Raw genomic sequence first — 10,021 nt, 5'->3', positions numbered from 1 at the left:
AATTTCTACCAAAATTATATTGGATTTTATTGATTATTTCAACTAATTCAGGGTGATTTGAAATATCTATAAATAGTTTCCATTATGAAACATGATACATCTTAATTTGTTTAGAAATGAATAATTCCCTTAAGTGGTTTTATAGCATTTAGTGTGTACCTCTTATGCAAATCTTTCTACTGTCTATGGGTTATTTTATTAATTTGATTTTCTAATATTGTGCCTAAAATTTGTAATGCATATTTGTAAGTTGACTGATAGTTGTTTATTCATTCTCTGTAGATCATAAATACATTTAAAATTCTAGGTTCCTGAGTCTTATTCATGTATGGTCAAAAAGCTTTCTTTCATCCTTTCCATCTTTTCATTGCCTTAGTGCACTGACTAAGGCCATTGGTACAATGTTGCCTAGAAATACTGACAGTGAATATGTCTGTCTTGTTCTCAGTCTCAGGTAGTCTGGGCGGGAGGGGGGGGGGTTAGTTATGAATTAAGTAGAAGGGCAACAGTAGAGTTTATGTTGGTGCCTTTTAAAGTCTGAAAATGTTTTTCTTTCTACTTAGAAAATTTTTCATACAAAACAGGCATTGAATTTTGTTATTTTTGCATCTGTTTTTCTCTTTATTTTCTGTTCATATGAAGAGATACTTTGATTGATCTCAAATATTTAAAGAACTTGCCTTTCCTGTGATAAACCCACTTGATCATGATGCATTATTCTGTTTTGCGTGTGGCTGGGTTTTATTCATTAATATTTCATTAAGTATCTCTGCTTGAGATCATAAGGGATACTTATGCTTGCCTGTCTTTGGTTTTGGTATGAGATATTGTAACAGTGGTCTGCTTATGCTTTGAATATAGCCCTTGCTGATCTGCCCCTGCAACTTATTTTAAAAATGTACATATTTCTTTCTCTTCCTCTCTCCCTGCTGCTCCTTAATCTTTCCCCCTCCCTAATCTCAGGGGAAATGGGATTACCTTTCTTTCCCATTTTAGGCAGGCTTAACTGAACTTGAATTCAAACCCACCATAGGAATGAAGTAATCCAAACTTTGGGATGGTACCAGAAGATCTCAGAAATGACTATCTCCCAAATTAACAAGCCAATTTCAACTTAAACAGAACACCTGGAATGTAGCCTTTGAATCAACTCTATATTTAAAAGCCCACACTCCTGCTGATGGCAGAATCACAGCCTCTGGGATAGGAGTCCTCTGGGGACAAGGGCCGAGCTTTTGGCAACAATTGGCAACCCAGGTGGAACCCAAGAACAGCCCCAACTCAGGCTTTCTTGGACAAAACCTGGTTCTCCAAGAAACCCCATTTCCATGCTGAAGATTCAAGGTGCTGGCAAACTTGTTGAGAGCCAACTGCAGGGAGTTAGGAGATGGGTGACTTTTCCTCCAGTCAAACCAGAGGAACTATTCCTGTGAGTTAAGAGAGGGACTGAGGGACCGTCTCAGCAACTGCCAAACCTCCTTTTGCTTCAGGGAACTCCCACCTTCTTTCCCCAAACAGTACAGGTTGCTCCATCATGGTCCACTTGGAGAAAAAGGAAACTGAATTCATTAAGGTCATGACACCCTTGATCATTTGGTAAGTCCCTGGTGTGAACACTGAGACCCAGGATTCCACACATCTGGTTCCTGTTTGTGGGAACTTTGGTCCCTCTCTGTGGTACCACTGGTGTAGTTAGTGGAATGGTAAGTGGGAATTGAGAACCTAGGGATTTACTTTCTTTTGATCTGTTTCTTATCTGTTAGTTGGCCTTGGGCTTGGGATTTCCCTCTGACTTTCTGTTGTGTTTGTATCTGCTACTTCTGTTTTTAAGACATGGTCAGTACTGCATTAATTCTATAGGTAGTCTCTTGAGAAATATTTTAGCTGGTCAATTTAAAGGTTCCCATCTCTCAGCCATGGTTTTGGGGATCTTCCCTGGTTGTCTCTGTTTCTCTTTGTACAATCTTACAATTGGAGTTCGTCTGTCAGAGGTAAAGTGAGTTGAAGAAAGGACCACCTATAGGTATAAGTCTGTGTAGGATAATGTTTACTGTAATGATATGACTTTTAAATACCTTTCTGTATTATTGTACAATCTTACAACTGGAATTAGTCTGTCAAAAGTAAAGTAGAAGAAATTTGTATGTGTGGGTCTATGTGTTTTAAAGGTTTCTATCTGTCAGCACTGGTTTTCGTGATCTCTCATCTGTGTTTTCTTATATCTGTTACTGGCTCTTTAAGACATGGGCCATGATGCATTGATATTACCAGTAGTCTGAGATCTTGGCTGAATGTGTCACCTCTATGTATAATCCTGTCTAATAGAAAGACAGTGTACTGTAACACAATGGCCTTTCAATAATTTTTCTGGACTATAATAATCTTGAAGTTGGTCTGTCAGGGGTAAAGTACATGAAAAAATTCTGTATGTACAGGCATTTATGCAGTTGCATGATAGGGACCTGAACAATCAGGAACTAAATTGAAGTTACTGAAAGGCATTGCCTCTGGTGTGCAGTGATAGCAGGACATGAGAAAAAGGGTTAAAAAGATTGAAATGTTTCAATACAATGCTGGCACTCCTAGCCCTGCTTCTCATCCTGGCCCCGACAGCCCAGATCATCTCACTGTAGTCAAGAACACTTGTCCTGAACTGGAAAAAAAAAATCCCTGAAAAGCTGCCTGGGCTGTAGAAAAATGGCCAAAGGGAACCTGACCTTTGCCCTGCCTTTCAGTCACTTTTTGCCCATGGAAGGGGAGACTGCTGGCCACAAAGAATGTGGCAGGTTCCAACATTGGCTGTTTTATGACTTGGGGACAGGAGTATCTCTCCTTTAAATATTTCAAGACACCCCAATTGGCTAGTGTGTATTCATGAGTGGGGCAGAGCAATTCTTGCTATAGCAGTATCCCATCAGACTAGCAGTCTCTCCTGGGACGACAGGCAGAATAAAAACTGTACCCAGAAAAGAAAAAGACAGAAACTAAAGCCAATCTGTGTTTATAGGCAGCCACTGCAAAGGGATCTTTAAGGAAGCCTAAAGAGAAGAATGAATTGTTTTATTTCACTTAGCATGATATTCTCCAATTTCATCCATTTGCAAATGCCATAATATTATTCTTCTTATGGCTGAATAATATTCCATAGTGCATACATACCAGTTTCTTTATACATTCATTGGTTGAAGAGCATCTAGGTTGGTTCCACAATCCAGCTATTGTGAACTGAGCTGCTATAAACATTGATGTGGCTGTGTTACTGTAGTTTGCTGATTTTAAGTCCTTTGAGTATAAACTTAGGAGTGGGATAACTAGGTCAAAATGTGGGTCGATTCCAAATAAGCCAATCCCAAACAACCAAAGGCAGAATGTTTTCCCTGATAAGTGGAGAATGATATATAATGGGGGGGGGGTATGGGTAGTGAGAGAAGAATTGGGGAACTTTAGATTAGTAGAAGAAAAGAGAGGGAGGGGGGTATGAAAAATGGTGGAATGAGACAGATATCATTACCCTATGTACATGTACGATTACATGAGTGGTATGAATCTATATCATGTACAATCATAGAGTGAAAGGATGTACCCCATTTGTGTACAGTGGATCAAAATGCAGACTGTAAAAAAATTAAAAAATAAATAAATAATTGAAAATAGAGAAGAATGGAAAGGGCCTCCTCCATTGCTTATCAATATGCCTAGTATAAGAAAAAGACCAAAAAGAGCCTCTTGGTACAATTGACAGTGAAAACCCACTTAAAGTTGATAGCATTGTGATAAAAATAATGGACACAGGTCAGGCTCAAAATATTCTATGCTCCAACCTCTTGAATTCAACCTGGAGAAAAAAGATTAAGGCACAGTTCTTGTATATGCTGGGAAGTCTGGTCCTCTTCTGGGATGAAAATTGTGTAAATTAAATGCAGAGATAACATTAATAAGGACTGTTTCAGAATATGAACTTAAGACAGGGTCTAAAACTAAAATAATAAAAGAAAGTTTAGGTATTGAAACATTTTAATGTGAAAAATTAGAAGGTAAAATAAATGTTTCTGGTGAGAAAGAATTTTGTCTGGTAAAGTAATATTCTTGTGCTAAAAGTTACTCTGAAAGAGGACAAAACTAAGGATGTAATGTTGTGAATGTCTAAGTAAGTTGCAGAAGGTTTGTGGAAGGTAAATCCCAAAAAGTTTGTGTTTGTGGTTAAATTGGCTATCATTAGCACAATTTTTTTTTTTTTTTTCCTTTTTGGTGGTGCTGGGAATTGAATCCAGAGCCTTGTGCATGCTAGGCGAGCACTCTACCAACTGAGCTACATCCCAGCCCTGATCTGCTATTATTATCAATAATTTCTTATCTTTGTTAGGTTTTATTACTTGGGGAAACTAAGTCTTGCAGGAATTGGGGTTTGGACCTGTTTTAAAGTCTTAAATGATTACTTTGTAACTGGTTAAACAAACAACTGTTATTTAGGTTATGACTATTATTGACACCCAAAATAAGCGTGACTAGGTATACATTTGCATCTGAGAGCCATCTGTCTAGGTACGGTTTAAGTTATATAAAAGTTTATAAAATGAAAGTTTTATGTAAGTTTACTGGCAAGATAACCAATAAGTGCTCTCTTTCATACATTGTTTCAGACATAGAAGAGACACACTGTAATTTGAAGACCTCCCTTATATCTTTGCTTTGACTAAGTCAATTTCTGATGAATAACAATGTTTCCTAAATGTATAGGAAATTTAAGGCATTCATTGATTTGTTTGCTAGTACCATTAACTCAGGCAGATCTGTGATTATTGTTACCATATACCATGGATTCTAAATTATACTTTAAAAGTTAAACTTAGTTAAATGTAAAGTTGGTGTTCTCCAAACTAAAATGATCTGTAGCAATAGTCTAAGATTTGTATAGAAATAACAAATTTGGTTGGTATTTATTCATATCATTTGATGTTTTGTAGTTGGATAATGTAAACTGTTGTCAATGAACTACATATACAATTTTGTGTTATTCTTTACACTGGAATTAGAATATAAAAGCATTTTTGGAAGATAATAGGAGAGTCTAATCTCTTTAAATGTGACATTAAAACATGGAAGCATTCTGCCACATTTTCCATGAAAAGAAAGTTAAAAGTTCTTGTAGCCTTTCTTTTATTTATGTTTCAGATGTAATATTGTGTTACTTGGGAAGAGCCCGTCTTACCTGAAATAAGGCTCTGTCTCTCACCTTATTTCATGTAAGAATGAAATAGACAAGACTTCAGTTCTCTTAAAGTTGTGTTCAAAAGAGTAATTTTGTTGTAAAGATTACTGTGATCTCAAACAGAGGATATAATATATATCTAAGTAAAAGTTCAAGTTAGATTACATAGAGGGAAATGAGAGGGAGGAGGGGGCAGGGGTATGAAAGATCATGGAATGATACAGACATCATTACCCTATGTATAGTATGATTACACAAATGGTATGAATCTACATCATGCACAACCACAGAAAAGAAAAGTTATATTCCATTTGTGTATAATGAATCAAAATGTACTCTGTAAAAATAAAAAAAAATAATAAAATGAAAAACCATTTTTCTTGGTTCATAGCTATTACACAAACTGAATTTGGTTTTGCTCTAAAATTTCATTTTCCATTTTCCTTGTAAACTTTATAACTGTTGCCTGTTGTTTTTCAAAGTTACTGCTTCTAAAAAAATAAAACAAGACAAAACAATACAAAAAAACAGAAAACAACCTGGGTTAGTTGGAGGTAATAAGCCATGAACTACAAGACAGATAGCATAAAATGTTGACTTCTAATACTGATCCTAATTAAATGAAAAGGATAACTGTAAAATTATAGATACTAAAGTTGTAAGGAATCCCATGAAAACCACGCGGACATGGAAATCATAAGAGGGTTTATTAAGCAAACAGAGTGTGTCCCTGCAGGGTAAGAGAGAAAATGAGAGGAAAAGAAAGGGAAAGGGAATGGGTGTTCACTAGAGAGAGTGGAAAGTGAGGAGGGAAAGTAAGCAAGTGTGCAGGAGAGAAAAGCAAGAGAAAAGATGGCGGGGTAGCTACGGTGAAGCAGTTGAATTCCACTGGGCTAACAGGGGACCAATAATAGAGCAAGCTGACTGATGAACCAATAGCTAGCTAGATGTTCACAGACTGACAGTAGTTGGGAGGTGGGGAAATGGCTGCAACAGAAAGGGCGGGGAGAGCAGCTTTGTACATTACAAAAGTTACAAACTGTCACTCCCTCTTGAAGACTAATGAAACTGGCTTGCTGGCCGTTTATAAAGAAAAACTTGGAGCGCAAAGTCAGAGAAGTAGAAAGGCCAAAGAAAAAGCAGTAAACACTTTGGTCCTTTCCCTTGAAGGAAATCCAAGACCCAGAGAACCACAGGACCTCTCCTGGACCCTGCAACTCTGGTGATTCACCCATTCTGCTGATCAGGGAAATAGAATCATAGAGAACAAGATGCCAAACAGGGCACATTCTGCAAAGAGGAGGGTCTTGGAGATGGAAGTGTTCCTGATAATTCCAAGAAAAGCCACATAGGGTCTGCCAGATCCTGACCCATCCTGGCAAGCGGCACCAATGGTTGAGGAAATCTAAAGGAGCCAGAAGGCTTTGCACACATCCCCAAGAGTCATCTCTGAGGAATCTCAGCTGACCCTTAAGAATAGAGAGAAAGAGGTCAGTTTTGACCAACTTGGTCTTAAACATCTGGCAGGAGACTATAGCCTGAGCACAGTCCTGCATGGACATTTAAAAGGAAAAACAATGGTTTATTTAAATGAAACTTAAGCTGTACAGTTGTGTCAGCCCTTCCAAAAGTAAGTAAAGCTGGAGGATATAAAGGAAGGATTCTTGTTTGAGTGCCTAATAATGGTGAGTCACAAGTTTGTCCTGAGTTAATTTGAGGCTGATCTCATACACTTACAAATCTTCCTAACTTTTGTATTGATAAACTTGATCTGTTTTCACTGATATGTTTATGAGATACTATCCTCATGGTTTTCAGAGACTGGCTGAAATACTAATTGCTTTTGTGCGAATGGTTTATGAAAAAGTAATGCTCTGCTGTCTTGTTTATCGTTGTCTTCCCATGATCCCTGCCGATATATGCCTTGTCCAGTCATCTGCCATCTGCCACTGGACTCTGGATTGCTCTGATGCCGCCTGCCCTTAACTGTTCATGCCCCACCCGAGAGAGAACAAGGACATTGGGTTACTTCCCTCAACTTTCCCCTTTAAGCAGGAAGCAGTTTGGAGATGTCATCACTCATTTTTCCAAAGAATTGTAATATAGAAATCGACAGTGGGGAAATAGAACAGTGGTCCCCTTTATTCTTTGCATACAGCCCTTGCTGCTCTGCCACTGCAACTTATTTTTTAAATAGACATGTTTCTCTCTTCCTCTCCCCCTGCTCCTAATCTTTCCCCCTCCCTAATCTCAGGGGAAACAGGATTACCTGTCTTCCCCATTTTAGGCAGATTTATCTGTCCTTGAGTATAAACCCACCATAGAATGAAGTAATCCAGAACTGGGGGTTGATACCAGAAGATCTCAGAAAAGACTATCTCCCCAAATTAACAAGTGAATTACACCTCCAACAGAGAACACCTGGAATGTAGCTTTTGAGTCACCTCTTTAAAAGCCCCCTGTTCCTGCTGATGGGCAGAATCACAGTCTTTGGGATAGGAGGCCTCTGTGTTTCTCCTTTGCTAACAAAGCGATAAACTTTTTTTTTCTTTTTTCTCAAAACCATGTCCTCATATTGGATTGGAATTGGGGACAAGGGCCGAGCTTTTGGCAAGGAGATGAGTTCATGAGCATGGGACCTCATTATAGATTAAGGGTTTCATAAGAAGAGAACTTGTCCCCCCTCTTTTTTTTTTTTTGTTTGTTGTTTGCCATGCGAAGACACAGTAGGCAATATCAGCAAACCAAAAAAGCCCTCCTTAGATCTTTACCATTGGACTTCTGGCCTTGAGACTGAAAATAAATTTCTGTTGTTTAAGTCATCAATCTGTGGTATTTTGTTGTGTTTTGTCTCACTGGTCTTTGATTCATTTTACTCTTCTGCTGCATTCTTTTGTATTGTTTATTAAGAATTCAATTTTGACTGGGTACACGTATGTAATCATAGCAGCTTGGGAGGCTGAGTTCAAAGCCAGTCTCAGCAACTTAGCAAGGCCCTGAGCAACTCAGAGAGATCCTATCTCAAAATAAAATACAAAAAAAGGCTGGGGATGTGGCTTGGTAGCTAAGTGTCTCTGGGTTCAATTCTCTGGGTACCAAAAAATGAAAAAAATCAATTTTACCTCTATCAGTTTATTAGTTAATCCTAATTTATTTTTAATAGTTGATCTAAGTTTACAGTATACAGCTGCTATTTGTAACAATTTACCTGAAAATAATTTGTCTATGTGTTACATAAGAACTTTCCAATAGTATACTTCTCTCTTTTTTTTGTCTCTTGAGCAAAATTTGCAATTGCTATTACTTGTGCCTTCAAAGAGTAAGTTCTTTATAAAGACCCTAGAAACTGAGAAAATAACGTCTTTACCTCTTTTCCTTTAGACTTTTCCCCTTCATTTTTGAAACACATTTTCACTGAATATAGTCTTCTAGAATCACAGTTTGTTTTTCTTTCAGCAATTTAAATGTTTTTCAATTGTTTTATGACTTGGAAATTCCTGACAAGCTATCTACTATTTTTGTTTTTGTTCCTCAGTGTAGGATGTGGGTTTCCTTTTTGTCCTAGATACTGTATTTTTTCCAATTTGTTCTAATTAGTTATACATGACAGTAGAATGCCCTTTGATACTTCAAATATAAATGGAAGGTAACTTCTCCTTCTTCTGGTTGTACATGATGTGGGGGCTTTTAAAGAGGTGACTCAAAAGCTACATTCCAGTTGTTCTCTGTTGGAGGTGTAATTCACTTGTTAATTTGGGGAGATAATCTTTTCTGAGATCTTCTGGTATCAACCCCAAGTTCTGGATTACTTCACCAGTCATGAAATCACATATGCACATAGGATAATAATGTCCAATTCATTTCACTATCCTTTCTACCTCCATACCTCTTCCCCTCCATACTCCATCCCCTCCCTTCACTCTCTTTTGCCAAAATGGATACTGCATTTTTTATATCTGTCCTTCAGAAATTCGAATATGACGTGCCTTGGTAAAATTTTGTTTGTATTTATCTTGTGTCCGGCTTACTGACCTATTAATGACCTTACTGATCTATTAATTTACATATATCATAAAATATGGAGAAATTTTGACCATAATTTCTTCAATAATATTTTTGGCTATTACCTTCCTTCTGAGATACCAACTACAAAATTATGTAAATTAGAGAATCTATCAGTCTCTTTTCAAACATTTGAAAAATTTAGTGAATTGATGTATAGCCTGAATGACTATAGTTAATAATACTGTATTTTGCTGGAAATTCGTGAAGAGTATAGATCTTGTGTTGTCACAAAGCACATCAAAAAAAGGCAACCATGTGATAATATAGATACGTTCATTTGCTCAACTGTTGTAATCATTTCTCTATGTAATTAAGCATTATATAATATAACTTAAATATGCGCATTTCTTATTGAAAAATCAGAGTTGAAATTATTTTAAATAAAAGAATGAATGGAAGTTATATAGATTGGAATGGTAGAAAAATTACATGTTTTAAAAGATTGATATGATGTGCAAAAAGAAATTCAATGGAATCTACCAAAAAATACTATTAAAACTAATAAATAAATTTAACAATTCTCAGAATGTAAGATCAATATTTAAGAATCAATAGCATTTCCATACTACTAATGAAAATATAAATTTATATAAATTATATCTAAAATTTAAAAAATAAATTTAGAACAGTATAGCAATACTAATAAGAATATGAAAACTTCGTGATAAATGTGGCAAAAGTTATGCAAGACCTATAGAGTAAAAAATAAATTTAAAGAAACTTCTGTGAGAAATCAAAGACCAAAAT

The sequence above is a fragment of the Sciurus carolinensis genome, chromosome 9 (genome assembly GCF_902686445.1).
Source record: "Sciurus carolinensis chromosome 9, mSciCar1.2, whole genome shotgun sequence".
Taxonomy (NCBI): domain Eukaryota; kingdom Metazoa; phylum Chordata; class Mammalia; order Rodentia; family Sciuridae; genus Sciurus; species Sciurus carolinensis.
Note: the sequence above shows the minus strand (reverse complement) of the source record.